A 14,853-nucleotide genomic window follows, 5' to 3' on the forward strand; every position below is an offset into this window, starting at 1 on the left:
AATAGCTGGATTTCGCCCTGTATGGTTGCTTACGGCCACACCACCCTGAAAGTGCCCGCTCTCGTCTGATCTCGGAAGCCAAGCAGGGTTGGGCCGGCTTAGTACTTGGATGGGAGACCGCCTGGGAATACCTGGTGCTGTAAGCTTTTTAGTTAGCCTAAGGCGCTGTGGCTTCTTTGCTGGACGTAGAGCAAACAAGGAAACTGTATAGAGGACGTAACTTTTTTTTTTGAAGCACCATTCTTCTTTAGAATTAAATAAACAATCTCAGTGTTCAACATTTCAAGTAAGAGTTCAAAATACTTGCAGTTTGACCACAGCATAAATAAATAATAAGTTCTGGAAGACAACAAGTCCACCAAGTCTAAGTAAGGTAAGAGAACGTTCAGGTCTTCACATCTAGAAATAGCTGGATTTCGCCCTGTATGGTTGCTTACGGCCACACACCCTGAAAGTGCCCGCTCTCGTCTGATCTCGGAAGCCAAGCAGGGTTGGGCCGGCTTAGTACTTGGATGGGAGACCGCCTGGGAATACCTGGTGCTGTAAGCTTTTTAGTTAGCCTAAGGCGCTGTGGCTTCTTTGCTGGACGTAGAGCAAACAAGGAAACTGTATAAAGGACGTAACTTTTTTTTTTGAAGCACCATTCTTCTTTAGAATTATAATAAACGAACTCAGTGTTCAACATTTCAAGTAAGAGTTCAAAATACTTGCAGTTTGACCACAGCATAAATAAATAATAAGTTCTGGAAGACAACAAGTCCACCAAGTCTAAGTAAGGTATGAGAACCTTCAGGTCTTCACATCTAGAAATAGCTGGATTTCGCCCTGTATGGTTGCTTACGGCCACACCACCCTGAAAGTGCCCGCTCTCGTCTGATCTCGGAAGCCAAGCAGGGTTGGGCCGGCTTAGTACTTGGATGGGAGACGCCTGGGAATACCTGGTGCTGTAAGCTTTTTAGTTAGCCTAAGGCGCTGTGGCTTCTTTGCTGGACGTAGAGCAAACAAGGAAACTGTATAGAGGACGTAACTTTTTTTTTTGAAGCACCATTCTTCTTTAGAATTAAATAAACAATCTCAGTGTTCAACATTTCAAGTAAGAGTTCAAAATACTTGCAGTTTGACCACAGCATAAATAAATAATAAGTTCTGGAAGACAACAAGTCCACCAAGTCTAAGTAAGGTATGAGAACCTTCAGGTTTTCACATCTAGAAATAGCTGGATTTCGCCCTGTATGGTTGCTTACGGCCACACCACCCTGAAAGTGCCCGCTCTCGTCTGATCTCGGAAGCCAAGCAGGGTTGGGCCGGCTTAGTACTTGGATGGGAGACCGCCTGGGAATACCTGGTGCTGTAAGCTTTTTAGTTAGCCTAAGGCGCTGTGGCTTCTTTGCTGGACGTAGAGCAAACAAGGAAACTGTATAAAGGACGTAACTTTTTTTTTTTGAAGCACCATTCTTCTTTAGAATTAAAATAAACAACTCAGTGTTCAACATTTCAAGTAAGAGTTCAAAATACTTGCAGTTTGACCACAGCATAAATAAATAATAAGTTCTGGAAGACAACAAGTCCACCAAGTCTAAGTAAGGTATGAGAACTTCAGGTCTTCACATCTAGAAATAGCTGGATTTCGCCCTGTATGGTTGCTTACGGCCACACCACCCTGAAAGTGCCCGCTCTCGTCTGATCTCGGAAGCCAAGCAGGGTTGGGCCGGCTTAGTACTGATGGGGGAGACCGCCTGGGAATACCTGGTGCTGTAAGCTTTTTAGTTAGCCTAAGGCGCTGTGGCTTCTTTGCTGGACGTAGAGCAAACAAGGAAACTGTATAAGGACGTAACTTTTTTTTTGAAGCACCATTCTTCTTTAGAATTAAATAAACAATCTCAGTGTTCAACATTTCAAGTAAGAGTTCAAAATACTTGCAGTTTGACCACAGCATAAATAAATAATAAGTTCTGGAAGACAACAAGTCCACCAAGTCTAAGTAGGGTATTAGAACCTTCAGGTTTCACATCTAGAAATAGCTGGATTTCGCCCTGTATGGTTGCTTACGGCCACACCACCCTGAAAGTGCCCGCTCTCGTCTGATCTCGGAAGCCAAGCAGGGTTGGGCCGGCTTAGTACTTGGATGGGAGACCGCCTGGGAATACCTGGTGCTGTAAGCTTTTAGTTAGCCTAAGGCGCTGTGGCTTCTTTGCTGGACGTAGAGCAAACAAGGAAACTGTATAAAGGACGTAACTTTTTTTTTTGAAGCACCATTCTTCTTTAGAATTATAATAAACAATCTCAGTGTTCAACATTTCAAGTAAGAGTTCAAAATACTTGCAGTTTGACCACAGCATAAATAAATAATAAGTTCTGGAAGACAACAAGTCCACCAAGTCTAAGTAAGGTATGAGAACCTTCAGGTCTTCACATCTAGAAATAGCTGGATTTCGCCCTGTATGGTTGCTTACGGCCACACCACCCTGAAAGTGCCCGCTCTCGTCTGATCTCGGAAGCCAAGCAGGGTTGGGCCGGCTTAGTACTTGGATGGGAGACCGCCTGGGAATACCTGGTGCTGTAAGCTTTTTAGTTAGCCTAAGGCGCTGTGGCTTCTTTGCTGGACGTAGAGCAAACAAGGAAACTGTATGAGGACGTAACTTTTTTTTTTGAAGCACCATTCTTCTTTAGAATTAAAATAAACAATCTCAGTGTTCAACATTTCAAGTAAGAGTTCAAAATACTTGCAGTTTGACCACAGCATAAATAAATAATAAGTTCTGGAAGACAACAAGTCCACCAAGTCTAAGTAAGGTAAGAGAACGTTCAGGTCTTCACATATAGAAATAGCTGGATTTCGCCCTGTATGGTTGCTTACGGCCACACCACCCTGAAAGTGCCCGCTCTCGTCTGATCTCGGAAGCCAAGCAGGGTTGGGCCGGCTTAGTACTTGGATGGGAGACCGCCTGGGAATACCTGGTGCTGTTAGCCTAAGGCGCTGTGGCTTCTTTGCTGGACGTAGAGCAAACAAGGAAACTGTATAGAGGACGTAACTTTTTTTTTTGAAGCACCATTCTTCTTTAGAATTAAAATAAACAATCTCAGTGTTCAACATTTCAAGTAAGAGTTCAAAATACTTGCAGTTTGACCACAGCATAAATAAATAATAAGTTCTGGAAGACAACAAGTCCACCAAGTCTAAGTAAGGTAAGAGAACGTTCAGGTCTTCACATCTAGAAATAGCTGGATTTCGCCCTGTATGGTTGCTTACGGCCACACCACCCTGAAAGTGCCCGCTCTCGTCTGATCTCGGAAGCCAAGCAGGGTTGGGCCGGCTTAGTACTTGGATGGGAGACCGCCTGGGAATACCTGGTGCTGTAAGCTTTTTAGTTAGCCTAAGGCGCTGTGGCTTCTTTGCTGGACGTAGAGCAAACAAGGAAACTGTATAAAGGACGTAACTTTTTTTTTTGAAGCACCATTCTTCTTTAGAATATAATAAACAACTCAGTGTTCAACATTTCAAGTAAGAGTTCAAAATACTTGCAGTTTGACCACAGCATAAATAAATAATAAGTTCTGGAAGACAACAAGTCCACCAAGTCTAAGTAGGTATGAGAACCTTCAGGTTTTCACATCTAGAAATAGCTGGATTTCGCCCTGTATGGTTGCTTACGGCCACACACCCTGAAAGTGCCCGCTCTCGTCTGATCTCGGAAGCCAAGCAGGGTTGGGCCGGCTTAGTACTTGGATGGGAGACCGCCTGGGAATACCTGGTGCTGTTAGCCTAAGGCGCTGTGGCTTCTTTGCTGGACGTAGAGCAAACAAGGAAACTGTATAGAGGACGTAACTTTTTTTTTTGAAGCACCATTCTTCTTTAGAATTAAAATAAACAATCTCAGTGTTCAACATTTCAAGTAAGAGTTCAAAATACTTGCAGTTTGACCACAGCATAAATAAATAATAAGTTCTGGAAGACAACAAGTCCACCAAGTCTAAGTAAGGTAAGAGAACGTTCAGGTCTTCACATCTAGAAATAGCTGGATTTCGCCTGTATGGTTGCTTACGGCCACACCACCCTGAAAGTGCCCGCTCTCGTCTGATCTCGGAAGCCAAGCAGGGTTGGGCCGGCTTAGTACTTGGATGGGAGACCGCCTGGGAATACCTGGTGCTGTAAGCTTTTTAGTTAGCCTAAGGCGCTGTGGCTTCTTTGCTGGACGTAGAGCTGACAAGGAAACTGTATTGAGGACGTAACTTTTTTTTTTGAAGCACCATTCTTCTTTAGAATTAAAATAAACAATCTCAGTGTTCAACATTTCAAGTAAGAGTTCAAAATACTTGCAGTTTGACCACAGCATAAATAAATAATAAGTTCTGGAAGACAACAAGTCCACCAAGTCTAAGTAAGGTAAGAGAACGTTCAGGTCTTCACATCTAGAAATAGCTGGATTTCGCCCTGTATGGTTGCTTACGGCCACACCACCCTGAAAGTGCCCGCTCTCGTCTGATCTCGGAAGCCAAGCAGGGTGGGCCGGCTTAGTACTTGGATGGGAGACCGCCTGGGAATACCTGGTGCTGTAAGCTTTTTAGTTAGCCTAAGGCGCTGTGGCTTCTTTGCTGGACGTAGAGCAAACAAGGAAACTGTATAAAGGACGTAACTTTTTTTTTTGAAGCACCATTCTTCTTTAGAATTAAAATAAACAATCTCAGTGTTCAACATTTCAAGTAAGAGTTCAAAATACTTGCAGTTTGACCACAGCATAAATAAATAATAAGTTCTGGAAGACAACAAGTCCACCAAGTCTAAGTAAGGTAAGAGAACGTTCAGGTCTTCACATCTAGAAATAGCTGGATTTCGCCCTGTATGGTTGCTTACGGCCACACCACCCTGAAAGTGCCCGCTCTCGTCTGATCTCGGAAGCCAAGCAGGGTTGGGCCGGCGTACTTGGATGGGAGACCGCCTGGGAATACCTGGTGCTGTAAGCTTTTTAGTTAGCCTAAGGCGCTGTGGCTTCTTTGCTGGACGTAGAGCAAACAAGGAAACTGTATAGAGGACGTAACTTTTTTTTTTGAAGCACCATTCTTCTTTAGAATTAAAATAAACAATCTCAGTGTTCAACATTTCAAGTAAGAGTTCAAAATACTTGCAGTTTGACCACAGCATAAATAAATAATAAGTTCTGGAAGACAACAAGTCCACCAAGTCTAAGTAAGGTAAGAGAACGTTCAGGTCTTCACATCTAGAAATAGCTGGATTTCGCCCTGTATGGTTGCTTACGGCCACACCACCCTGAAAGTGCCCGCTCTCGTCTGATCTCGGAAGCCAAGCAGGGTTGGGCCGGCTTAGTACTTGGATGGGAGACCGCCTGGGAATACCTGGTGCTGTAAGCTTTTTAGTTAGCCTAAGGCGCTGTGGCTTCTTTGCTGGACGTAGAGCAAACAAGGAAACTGTATAAAGGACGTAACTTTTTTTTTTGAAGCACCATTCTTCTTTAGAATTATAATAAACGAACTCAGTGTTCAACATTTCAAGTAAGAGTTCAAAATACTTGCAGTTTGACCACAGCATAAATAAATAATAAGTTCTGGAAGACAACAAGTCCACCAAGTCTAAGTAAGGTATGAGAACCTTCAGGTCTTCACATCTAGAAATAGCTGGATTTCGCCCTGTATGGTTGCTTACGGCCACACCACCCTGAAAGTGCCCGCTCTCGTCTGATCTCGGAAGCCAAGCAGGGTTGGGCCGGCTTAGTACTTGGATGGGAGACCGCCTGGGAATACCTGGTGCTGTAAGCTTTTTAGTTAGCCTAAGGCGCTGTGGCTTCTTTGGACGTAGAGCAAACAAGGAAACTGTATTGAGGACGTAACTTTTTTTTTTGAAGCACCATTCTTCTTTAGAATTAAAATAAACAATCTCAGTGTTCAACATTTCAAGTAAGAGTTCAAAATACTTGCAGTTTGACCACAGCATAAATAAATAATAAGTTCTGGAAGACAACAAGTCCACCAAGTCTAAGTAAGGTATGAGAACCTTCAGGTCTTCACATCTAGAAATAGCTGGATTTCGCCCTGTATGGTTGCTTACGGCCACACCACCTGAAAGTGCCCGCTCTCGTCTGATCTCGGAAGCCAAGCAGGGTTGGGCCGGCTTAGTACTTGGATGGGAGACCGCCTGGGAATACCTGGTGCTGTAAGCTTTTTAGTTAGCCTAAGGCGCTGTGGCTTCTTTGCTGGACGTAGAGCAAACAAGGAAACTGTATAGAGGACGTAACTTTTTTTTTGAAGCACCATTCTTCTTTAGAATTAAAAAAACAATCTCAGTGTTCAACATTTCAAGTAAGAGTTCAAAATACTTGCAGTTTGACCACAGCATAAATAAATAATAAGTTCTGGAAGACAACAAGTCCACCAAGTCTAAGTAAGGTAGAGAACCTTCAGGTCTTCACATCTAGAAATAGCTGGATTTCGCCCTGTATGGTTGCTTACGGCCACACCACCCTGAAAGTGCCCGCTCTCGTCTGATCTCGGAAGCCAAGCAGGGTTGGGCCGGCTTAGTACTTGGATGGGAGACCGCCTGGGAATACCTGGTGCTGTAAGCTTTTTAGTTAGCCTAAGGCGCTGTGGCTTCTTTGCTGGACGTAGAGCAAACAAGGAAACTGTATAGAGGACGTAACTTTTTTTTTTGAAGCACCATTCTTCTTTAGAATTAAAATAAACAATCTCAGTGTTCAACATTTCAAGTAAGAGTTCAAAATACTTGCAGTTTGACCAGCAGCATAAATAAATAATAAGTTCTGGAAGACAACAAGTCCACCAAGTCTAAGTAAGGTAAAGAACCTTCAGGTCTTCACATCTAGAAATAGCTGGATTTCGCCTGTATGGTTGCTTACGGCCACACCACCCTGAAAGTGCCCGCTCTCGTCTGATCTCGGAAGCCAAGCAGGGTTGGGCCGGCTTAGTACTTGGATGGGAGACCGCCTGGGAATACCTGGTGCTGTAAGCTTTTTAGTTAGCCTAAGGCGCTGTGGCTTCTTTGCTGGACGTAGAGCAAAAGGAAACTGTATAGAGGACGTAATTTTTTTTTTTGAAGCACCATTCTTCTTTAGAATTAAAATAAACAATCTCAGTGTTCAACATTTCAAGTAAGAGTTCAAAATACTTGCAGTTTGACCACAGCATAAATAAATAATAAGTTCTGGAAGACAACAAGTCCACCAAGTCTAAGTAAGGTATTAGAACCTTCAGGTTTCACATCTAGAAATAGCTGGATTTCGCCTGTATGGTTGCTTACGGCCACACCCCCTGAAAGTGCCCGCTCTCGTCTGATCTCGGAAGCCAAGCAGGGTTGGGCCGGCTTAGTACTTGGATGGGAGACCGCCTGGGAATACCTGGTGCTGTAAGCTTTTTAGTTAGCCTAAGGCGCTGTGGCTTCTTTGCTGGACGTAGAGCAAACAAGGAAACTGTATAGAGGACGTAACTTTTTTTTTTGAAGCACCATTCTTCTTTAGAATTAAAATAAACAATCTCAGTGTTCAACATTTCAAGTAAGAGTTCAAAATACTTGCAGTTTGACCACAGCATAAATAATAATAAGTTCTGGAAGACAACAAGTCCACCAAGTCTAAGTAAGGTAAGAGAACGTTCAGGTCTTCACATCTAGAAATAGCTGGATTTCGCCCTGTATGGTTGCTTACGGCCACACCACCCTGAAAGTGCCCGCTCTCGTCTGATCTCGGAAGCCAAGCAGGGTTGGGCCGGCTTAGTACTTGGATGGGAGACCGCCTGGGAATACCTGGTGCTGTAAGCTTTTTAGTTAGCCTAAGGCGCTGTGGCTTCTTTGCTGGACGTAGAGCAAACAAGGAAACTGTATAGAGGACGTAACTTTTTTTTTTGAAGCACCATTCTTCTTTAGAATTAAAATAAACAATCTCAGTGTTCAACATTTCAAGTAAGAGTTCAAAATACTTGCAGTTTGACCACAGCATAAATAAATAATAAGTTCTGGAAGACAACAAGTCCACCAAGTCTAAGTAAGGTAAGAAAACGTTCAGGTCTTCACATCTAGAAATAGCTGGATTTCGCATGCATGGTTGCTTACGGCCACACCACCCTGAAAGTGCCCGCTCTCGTCTGATCTCGGAAGCCAAGCAGGGTTGGGCAGGCTTAGTACTTGGATGGGAGACCGCCTGGGAATACCTGGTGCTGTTAGCCTAAGGCGCTGTGGCTTCTTTGCTGGACGTAGAGCAAACAAGGAAACTGTATAGAGGACGTAACTTTTTTTTTTGAAGCACCATTCTTCTTTAGAATTAAAATAAACAATCTCAGTGTTCAACTCAAGTAAGAGTTCAAAATACTTGCAGTTTGACCACAGCATAAATAAATAATAAGTTCTGGAAGACAACAAGTCCACCAAGTCTAAGTAAGGTAGAGAACGTTCAGGTCTTCACATCTAGAAATAGCTGGATTTCGCCCTGTATGGTTGCTTACGGCCACACCACCCTGAAAGTGCCCGCTCTCGTCTGATCTCGGAAGCCAAGCAGGGTTGGGCCGGCTTAGTACTTGGATGGGAGACCGCCTGGGAATACCTGGTGCTGTAAGCTTTTTAGTTAGCCTAAGGCGCTGTGGCTTCTTTGCTGGACGTAGAGCAAACAAGGAAACTGTATAGAGGACGTAACTTTTTTTTTGAAGCACCATTCTTCTTTAGAATTAAAATAAACAATCTCAGTGTTCAACATTTCAAGTAAGAGTTCAAAATACTTGCAGTTTGACCACAGCATAAATAAATAATAAGTTCTGGAAGACAACAAGTCCACCAAGTCTAAGTAAGGTAGAGAACCTTCAGGTCTTCACATCTAGAAATAGCTGGATTTCGCCCTGTATGGTTGCTTACGGCCACACCACCCTGAAAGTGCCCGCTCTCGTCTGATCTCGGAAGCCAAGCAGGGTTGGGCCGGCTTAGTACTGGATGGGAGACCGCCTGGGAATACCTGGTGCTGTAAGCTTTTTAGTTAGCCTAAGGCGCTGTGGCTTCTTTGCTGGACGTAGAGCAAACAAGGAAACTGTATAGAGGACGTAACTTTTTTTTTTGAAGCACCATTCTTCTTTAGAATTAAAATAAACAATCTCAGTGTTCAACATTTCAAGTAAGAGTTCAAAATACTTGCAGTTTGACCACAGCATAAATAAATAATAAGTTCTGGAAGACAACAAGTCCACCAAGTCTAAGTAAGGTAAGAGAACGTTCAGGTCTTCACATCTAGAAATAGCTGGATTTCGCCCTGTATGGTTGCTTACGGCCACACCACCCTGAAAGTGCCCGCTCTCGTCTGATCTCGGAAGCCAAGCAGGGTTGGGCCGGCTTAGTACTTGGATGGGAGACCGCCTGGGAATACCTGGTGCTGTAAGCTTTTTAGTTAGCCTAAGGCGCTGTGGCTTCTTTGCTGGACGTAGAGCAAACAAGGAAACTGTATAAAGGACGTAACTTTTTTTTTTGAAGCACCATTCTTCTTTAGAATTATAATAAACGAACTCAGTGTTCAACATTTCAAGTAAGAGTTCAAAATACTTGCAGTTTGACCACAGCATAAATAAATAATAAGTTCTGGAAGACAACAAGTCCACCAAGTCTAAGTAAGGTATGAGAACTTCAGGTCTTCACATCTAGAAATAGCTGGATTTCGCCCTGTATGGTTGCTTACGGCCACACCACCCTGAAAGTGCCCGCTCTCGTCTGATCTCGGAAGCCAAGCAGGGTTGGGCCGGCTTAGTACTTGGATGGGAGACCGCCTGGGAATACCTGGTGCTGTAAGCTTTTTAGTTAGCCTAAGGCGCTGTGGCTTCTTTGCTGGACGTAGAGCAAACAAGGAAACTGTATTGAGGACGTAACTTTTTTTTTGAAGCACCATTCTTCTTTAGAATTAAAATAAACAATCTCAGTGTTCAACATTTCAAGTAAGAGTTCAAAATACTTGCAGTTTGACCACAGCATAATAAATAATAAGTTCTGGAAGACAACAAGTCCACCAAGTCTAAGTAAGGTAGAGAACCTTCAGGTTTTCACATCTAGAAATAGCTGGATTTCGCCTGTATGGTTGCTTACGGCCACACCACCCTGAAAGTGCCCGCTCTCGTCTGATCTCGGAAGCCAAGCAGGGGTGGGCCGGCTTAGTACTTGGATGGGAGACCGCCTGGGAATACCTGGTGCTGTAAGCTTTTAGTTAGCCTAAGGCGCTGTGGCTTCTTTGCTGGACGTAGAGCAAACAAGGAAACTGTATAGAGGACGTAACTTTTTTTTTTGAAGCACCATTCTTCTTTAGAATTAAAATAAACAATCTCAGTGTTCAACATTTCAAGTAAGAGTTCAAAATACTTGCAGTTTGACCACAGCATAAATAATAAGTTCTGGAAGACAACAAGTCCACCAAGTCTAAGTAAGGTAGAGAACCTTCAGGTCTTCACATCTAGAAATAGCTGGATTTCGCCCTGTATGGTTGCTTACGGCCACACCACCTGAAAGTGCCCGCTCTCGTCTGATCTCGGAAGCCAAGCAGGGTTGGGCCGGCTTAGTACTTGGATGGGAGACCGCCTGGGAATACCTGGTGCTGTAAGCTTTTAGTTAGCCTAAGGCGCTGTGGCTTCTTTGCTGGACGTAGAGCAAACAAGGAAACTGTATAAAGGACGTAACTTTTTTTTTTGAAGCACCATTCTTCTTTAGAATTATAATAAACAACTCAGTGTTCAACATTTCAAGTAAGAGTTCAAAATACTTGCAGTTTGACCACAGCATAAATAAATAATAAGTTCTGGAAGACAACAAGTCCACCAAGTCTAAGTAAGGTATGAGAACCTTCAGGTTCACATCTAGAAATAGCTGGATTTCGCCCTGTATGGTTGCTTACGGCCACACCACCCTGAAAGTGCCCGCTCTCGTCTGATCTCGGAAGCCAAGCAGGGTTGGGCCGGCTTAGTACTTGGATGGGAGACCGCCTGGGAATACCTGGTGCTGTAAGCTTTTTAGTTAGCCTAAGGCGCTGTGGCTTCTTTGCTGGACGTAGAGCAAACAAGGAAACTGTATAGAGGACGTAACTTTTTTTTTTGAAGCACCATTCTTCTTTAGAATTAAAATAAACAATCTCAGTGTTCAACATTTCAAGTAAGAGTTCAAAATACTTGCAGTTTGACCACAGCATAAATAAATAATAAGTTCTGGAAGACAACAAGTCCACCAAGTCTAAGTAGGGTATTAGAACCTTCAGGTTTTCACATATAGAAATAGCTGGATTTCGCCCTGTATGGTTGCTTACGGCCACACCACCCTGAAAGTGCCCGCTCTCGTCTGATCTCGGAAGCCAAGCAGGGTTGGGCCGGCTTAGTACTTGGATGGGAGACCGCCTGGGAATACCTGGTGCTGTAAGCTTTTTAGTTAGCCTAAGGCGCTGTGGCTTCTTTGCTGGACGTAGAGCAAACAAGGAAACTGTATAGAGGACGTAACTTTTTTTTTTGAAGCACCATTCTTCTTTAGAATTAAAATAAACAATCTCAGTGTTCAACATTTCAAGTAAGAGTTCAAAATACTTGCAGTTTGACCACAGCATAAATAAATAATAAGTTCTGGAAGACAACAAGTCCACCAAGTCTAAGTAAGGTAAGAGAACGTTCAGGTCTTCACATCTAGAAATAGCTGGATTTCGCCCTGTATGGTTGCTTACGGCCACACCACCTGAAAGTGCCGGCTCTCGTCTGATCTCGGAAGCCAAGCAGGGTTGGGCCGGCTTAGTACTTGGATGGGAGACCGCCTGGGAATACCTGGTGCTGTAAGCTTTTTAGTTAGCCTAAGGCGCTGTGGCTTCTTTGCTGGACGTAGAGCAAACAAGGAAACTGTATAGAGGACGTAACTTTTTTTTTTGAAGCACCATTCTTCTTTAGAATTAAAATAAACAATCTCAGTGTTCAACATTTCAAGTAAGAGTTCAAAATACTTGCAGTTTGACCACAGCATAAATAAATAATAAGTTCTGGAAGACAACAAGTCCACCAAGTCTAAGTAAGGTAGAACCTTCAGGTCTTCACATCTAGAAATGCTGGATTTCGCCCTGTATGGTTGCTTACGGCCACACCACCCTGAAAGTGCCCGCTCTCGTCTGATCTCGGAAGCCAAGCAGGGTTGGGCCGGCTTAGTACTTGGATGGGAGACCGCCTGGGAATACCTGGTGCTGTAAGCTTTTTAGTTAGCCTAAGGCGCTGTGGCTTCTTTGCTGGACGTAGAGCAAACAAGGAAACTGTATAGAGGACGTAACTTTTTTTTTTGAAGCACCATTCTTCTTTAGAATTAAATAAACAATCTCAGTGTTCAACATTTCAAGTAAGAGTTCAAAATACTTGCAGTTTGACCACAGCATAAATAAATAATAAGTTCTGGAAGACAACAAGTCCACCAAGTCTAAGTAAGGTATGAGAACCTTCAGGTCTTCACATCTAGAAATAGCTGGATTTCGCCTGTATGGTTGCTTACGGCCACACCACCCTGAAAGTGCCCGCTCTCGTCTGATCTCGGAAGCCAGCAGGGTTGGGCCGGCTTAGTACTTGGATGGGGGAGACGCCTGGGAATACCTGGTGCTGTAAGCTTTTTAGTTAGCCTAAGGCGCTGTGGCTTCTTTGCTGGACGTAGAGCAAACAAGGAAACTGTATAAAGGACGTAACTTTTTTTTTTGAAGCACCATTCTTCTTTAGAATTAAAAAAACAACTCAGTGTTCAACATTTCAAGTAAGAGTTCAAAATACTTGCAGTTTGACACAGCATAAATAAATAATAAGTTCTGGAAGACAACAAGTCCACCAAGTCTAAGTAAGGTAGAGAACCTTCAGGTCTTCACATCTAGAAATAGCTGGATTTCGCCCTGTATGGTTGCTTACGGCCACACCACCCTGAAAGTGCCCGCTCTCGTCTGATCTCGGAAGCCAAGCAGGGTTGGGCCGGCTTAGTACTTGGATGGGAGACGCCTGGGAATACCTGGTGCTGTAAGCTTTTTAGTTAGCCTAAGGCGCTGTGGCTTCTTTGCTGGACGTAGAGCAAAACAAGGAAACTGTATAGAGGACGTAACTTTTTTTTTGAAGCACCATTCTTCTTTAGAATTAAAATAAACAATCTCAGTGTTCAACATTTCAAGTAAGAGTTCAAAATACTTGCAGTTTGACCACAGCATAAATAAATAATAAGTTCTGGAAGACAACAAGTCCACCAAGTCTAAGTAAGGTAAGAGAACGTTCAGGTCTTCACATCTAGAAATAGCTGGATTTCGCCCTGTATGGTGCTTACGGCCACACCACCTGAAAGTGCCCGCTCTCGTCTGATCTCGGAAGCCAAGCAGGGTTGGGCCGGCTTAGTACTTGGATGGGAGACCGCCTGGGAATACCTGGTGCTGTAAGCTTTTTAGTTAGCCTAAGGCGCTGTGGCTTCTTTGCTGGACGTAGAGCAAACAAGGAAACTGTATAAAGGACGTAACTTTTTTTTTTGAAGCACCATTCTTCTTTAGAAATAAAATAAACAATCTCAGTGTTCAACATTTCAAGTAAGAGTTCAAAATACTTGCAGTTTGACCACAGCATAAATAAATAATAAGTTCTGGAAGACAACAAGTCCACCAAGTCTAAGTAAGGTAGAGAACTTCAGGTTTTCACATCTAGAAATAGCTGGATTTCCCTGTATGGTTGCTTACGGCCACACCACCCTGAAAGTGCCCGCTCTCGTCTGATCTCGGAAGCCAAGCAGGGTTGGGCCGGCTTAGTACTTGGATGGGAGACCGCCTGGGAATACCTGGTGCTGTAAGCTTTTTAGTTAGCCTAAGGCGCTGTGGCTTCTTTGCTGGACGTAGAGCAAACAAGGAAACTGTATAAAGGACGTAACTTTTTTTTTTTGAAGCACCATTCTTCTTTAGAATTATAATAAACGAACTCAGTGTTCCACATTTCAAGTAAGAGTTCAAAATACTTGCAGTTTGACCACAGCATAAATAAATAATAAGTTCTGGAAGACAACAAGTCCACCAAGTCTAAGTAAGGTAAGAGAACGTTCAGGTCTTCACATCTAGAAATAGCTGGATTTCGCCCTGTATGGTTGCTTACGGCCACACCACCCTGAAAGTGCCCGCTCTCGTCTGATCTCGGAAGCCAAGCAGGGTTGGGCTGGCTTAGTACTTGGATGGGAGACCGCCTGGGAATACCTGGTGCTGTAAGCTTTTTAGTTAGCCTAAGGCGCTGTGGCTTCTTTGCTGGACGTAGAGCAAACAAGGAAACTGTATATAAGGACGTAACTTTTTTTTTGAAGCACCATTCTTCTTTAGAATTATAATAAACAACTCAGTGTTCAACATTTCAAGTAAGAGTTCAAAATACTTGCAGTTTGACCACAGCATAAATAAATAATAAGTTCTGGAAGACAACAAGTCCACCAAGTCTAAGTAAGGTATGAGAACTTCAGGTCTTCACATCTAGAAATAGCTGGATTTCGCCCTGTATGGTTGCTTACGGCCACACCACCTGAAAGTGCCCGCTCTCGTGATCTCGGAAGCCAAGCAGGGTTGGGCCGGCTTAGTACTTGGATGGGAGACCGCCTGGGAATACCTGGTGCTGTAAGCTTTTTAGTTAGCCTAAGGCGCTGTGGCTTCTTTGCTGGACGTAGAGCAAACAAGGAAACTGTATTGAGGACGTAACTTTTTTTTTTGAAGCACCATTCTTCTTTAGAATTAATAAACAATCTCAGTGTCAACATTTCAAGTAAGAGTTCAAAATACTTGCAGTTTGACCACAGCATAAATAAATAATAAGTTCTGGAAGACAACAAGTCCACCAAGTCTAAGTAAGGTAGAGAACGTTCAGGTC

General features: G+C 43.4%; 22 non-coding genes and 15 pseudogenes across 22 annotated transcripts; all 37 read left to right on the top strand.

The window, feature by feature from the left end:
• Window positions 1-27: 27 nt before the first annotated feature.
• LOC116682349 (5S ribosomal RNA) lies at window positions 28-146 on the top strand. The gene has a single exon (XR_004330383.1). It is a non-coding gene; the product is annotated as a 5S ribosomal RNA (ribosomal RNA).
• A 285-nt stretch (window positions 147-431) lies between these two features.
• Window positions 432-549, top strand: LOC116682311 (uncharacterized; annotated as a pseudogene).
• A 286-nt stretch (window positions 550-835) lies between these two features.
• LOC116682292 (uncharacterized) lies at window positions 836-953 on the top strand (annotated as a pseudogene).
• A 285-nt stretch (window positions 954-1,238) lies between these two features.
• LOC116682350 (5S ribosomal RNA) lies at window positions 1,239-1,357 on the top strand. Its single transcript, XR_004330384.1, has one exon. It is a non-coding gene; the product is annotated as a 5S ribosomal RNA (ribosomal RNA).
• Window positions 1,358-1,642: 285 nt separating this feature from the next.
• On the top strand, window positions 1,643-1,761 carry LOC116682285 (uncharacterized; annotated as a pseudogene).
• Window positions 1,762-2,043: 282 nt separating this feature from the next.
• On the top strand, window positions 2,044-2,162 carry LOC116682351 (5S ribosomal RNA). Its single transcript, XR_004330385.1, has one exon. It is a non-coding gene; the product is annotated as a 5S ribosomal RNA (ribosomal RNA).
• Window positions 2,163-2,447: 285 nt separating this feature from the next.
• On the top strand, window positions 2,448-2,566 carry LOC116682353 (5S ribosomal RNA). The gene has a single exon (XR_004330386.1). It is a non-coding gene; the product is annotated as a 5S ribosomal RNA (ribosomal RNA).
• A 285-nt stretch (window positions 2,567-2,851) lies between these two features.
• Window positions 2,852-2,970, top strand: LOC116682388 (5S ribosomal RNA). The gene has a single exon (XR_004330420.1). It is a non-coding gene; the product is annotated as a 5S ribosomal RNA (ribosomal RNA).
• A 274-nt stretch (window positions 2,971-3,244) lies between these two features.
• On the top strand, window positions 3,245-3,363 carry LOC116682354 (5S ribosomal RNA). The gene has a single exon (XR_004330387.1). It is a non-coding gene; the product is annotated as a 5S ribosomal RNA (ribosomal RNA).
• Window positions 3,364-3,646: 283 nt separating this feature from the next.
• LOC116682319 (uncharacterized) lies at window positions 3,647-3,764 on the top strand (annotated as a pseudogene).
• A 273-nt stretch (window positions 3,765-4,037) lies between these two features.
• Window positions 4,038-4,156, top strand: LOC116682355 (5S ribosomal RNA). Its single transcript, XR_004330388.1, has one exon. It is a non-coding gene; the product is annotated as a 5S ribosomal RNA (ribosomal RNA).
• A 286-nt stretch (window positions 4,157-4,442) lies between these two features.
• Window positions 4,443-4,560, top strand: LOC116682281 (uncharacterized; annotated as a pseudogene).
• Window positions 4,561-4,846: 286 nt separating this feature from the next.
• On the top strand, window positions 4,847-4,962 carry LOC116682272 (uncharacterized; annotated as a pseudogene).
• Window positions 4,963-5,248: 286 nt separating this feature from the next.
• On the top strand, window positions 5,249-5,367 carry LOC116682356 (5S ribosomal RNA). Its single transcript, XR_004330389.1, has one exon. It is a non-coding gene; the product is annotated as a 5S ribosomal RNA (ribosomal RNA).
• A 286-nt stretch (window positions 5,368-5,653) lies between these two features.
• LOC116682357 (5S ribosomal RNA) lies at window positions 5,654-5,772 on the top strand. Its single transcript, XR_004330390.1, has one exon. It is a non-coding gene; the product is annotated as a 5S ribosomal RNA (ribosomal RNA).
• A 283-nt stretch (window positions 5,773-6,055) lies between these two features.
• LOC116682298 (uncharacterized) lies at window positions 6,056-6,173 on the top strand (annotated as a pseudogene).
• A 283-nt stretch (window positions 6,174-6,456) lies between these two features.
• Window positions 6,457-6,575, top strand: LOC116682358 (5S ribosomal RNA). Its single transcript, XR_004330391.1, has one exon. It is a non-coding gene; the product is annotated as a 5S ribosomal RNA (ribosomal RNA).
• Window positions 6,576-6,860: 285 nt separating this feature from the next.
• On the top strand, window positions 6,861-6,979 carry LOC116682359 (5S ribosomal RNA). Its single transcript, XR_004330392.1, has one exon. It is a non-coding gene; the product is annotated as a 5S ribosomal RNA (ribosomal RNA).
• A 282-nt stretch (window positions 6,980-7,261) lies between these two features.
• LOC116682279 (uncharacterized) lies at window positions 7,262-7,379 on the top strand (annotated as a pseudogene).
• Window positions 7,380-7,664: 285 nt separating this feature from the next.
• Window positions 7,665-7,783, top strand: LOC116682361 (5S ribosomal RNA). Its single transcript, XR_004330394.1, has one exon. It is a non-coding gene; the product is annotated as a 5S ribosomal RNA (ribosomal RNA).
• A 285-nt stretch (window positions 7,784-8,068) lies between these two features.
• On the top strand, window positions 8,069-8,187 carry LOC116682275 (uncharacterized; annotated as a pseudogene).
• Window positions 8,188-8,457: 270 nt separating this feature from the next.
• Window positions 8,458-8,576, top strand: LOC116682362 (5S ribosomal RNA). The gene has a single exon (XR_004330395.1). It is a non-coding gene; the product is annotated as a 5S ribosomal RNA (ribosomal RNA).
• A 284-nt stretch (window positions 8,577-8,860) lies between these two features.
• On the top strand, window positions 8,861-8,978 carry LOC116682269 (5S ribosomal RNA). The gene has a single exon (XR_004330370.1). It is a non-coding gene; the product is annotated as a 5S ribosomal RNA (ribosomal RNA).
• Window positions 8,979-9,264: 286 nt separating this feature from the next.
• LOC116682363 (5S ribosomal RNA) lies at window positions 9,265-9,383 on the top strand. The gene has a single exon (XR_004330396.1). It is a non-coding gene; the product is annotated as a 5S ribosomal RNA (ribosomal RNA).
• Window positions 9,384-9,668: 285 nt separating this feature from the next.
• Window positions 9,669-9,787, top strand: LOC116682364 (5S ribosomal RNA). Its single transcript, XR_004330397.1, has one exon. It is a non-coding gene; the product is annotated as a 5S ribosomal RNA (ribosomal RNA).
• A 282-nt stretch (window positions 9,788-10,069) lies between these two features.
• On the top strand, window positions 10,070-10,188 carry LOC116682389 (5S ribosomal RNA). The gene has a single exon (XR_004330421.1). It is a non-coding gene; the product is annotated as a 5S ribosomal RNA (ribosomal RNA).
• A 280-nt stretch (window positions 10,189-10,468) lies between these two features.
• LOC116682299 (uncharacterized) lies at window positions 10,469-10,586 on the top strand (annotated as a pseudogene).
• Window positions 10,587-10,868: 282 nt separating this feature from the next.
• Window positions 10,869-10,987, top strand: LOC116682365 (5S ribosomal RNA). The gene has a single exon (XR_004330398.1). It is a non-coding gene; the product is annotated as a 5S ribosomal RNA (ribosomal RNA).
• A 286-nt stretch (window positions 10,988-11,273) lies between these two features.
• On the top strand, window positions 11,274-11,392 carry LOC116682366 (5S ribosomal RNA). The gene has a single exon (XR_004330399.1). It is a non-coding gene; the product is annotated as a 5S ribosomal RNA (ribosomal RNA).
• A 286-nt stretch (window positions 11,393-11,678) lies between these two features.
• Window positions 11,679-11,796, top strand: LOC116682323 (uncharacterized; annotated as a pseudogene).
• Window positions 11,797-12,078: 282 nt separating this feature from the next.
• On the top strand, window positions 12,079-12,197 carry LOC116682367 (5S ribosomal RNA). Its single transcript, XR_004330400.1, has one exon. It is a non-coding gene; the product is annotated as a 5S ribosomal RNA (ribosomal RNA).
• Window positions 12,198-12,481: 284 nt separating this feature from the next.
• LOC116682342 (uncharacterized) lies at window positions 12,482-12,600 on the top strand (annotated as a pseudogene).
• Window positions 12,601-12,882: 282 nt separating this feature from the next.
• Window positions 12,883-13,000, top strand: LOC116682293 (uncharacterized; annotated as a pseudogene).
• Window positions 13,001-13,285: 285 nt separating this feature from the next.
• LOC116682300 (uncharacterized) lies at window positions 13,286-13,403 on the top strand (annotated as a pseudogene).
• A 282-nt stretch (window positions 13,404-13,685) lies between these two features.
• Window positions 13,686-13,804, top strand: LOC116682369 (5S ribosomal RNA). The gene has a single exon (XR_004330401.1). It is a non-coding gene; the product is annotated as a 5S ribosomal RNA (ribosomal RNA).
• A 287-nt stretch (window positions 13,805-14,091) lies between these two features.
• Window positions 14,092-14,210, top strand: LOC116682386 (5S ribosomal RNA). Its single transcript, XR_004330418.1, has one exon. It is a non-coding gene; the product is annotated as a 5S ribosomal RNA (ribosomal RNA).
• A 284-nt stretch (window positions 14,211-14,494) lies between these two features.
• On the top strand, window positions 14,495-14,610 carry LOC116682328 (uncharacterized; annotated as a pseudogene).
• The last annotated feature ends 243 nt before the right edge of the window (window positions 14,611-14,853 follow it).

This window comes from Etheostoma spectabile, unplaced genomic scaffold (assembly GCF_008692095.1).
Source record: "Etheostoma spectabile isolate EspeVRDwgs_2016 unplaced genomic scaffold, UIUC_Espe_1.0 scaffold00018786, whole genome shotgun sequence".
In the NCBI taxonomy this organism is placed as follows: domain Eukaryota; kingdom Metazoa; phylum Chordata; class Actinopteri; order Perciformes; family Percidae; genus Etheostoma; species Etheostoma spectabile.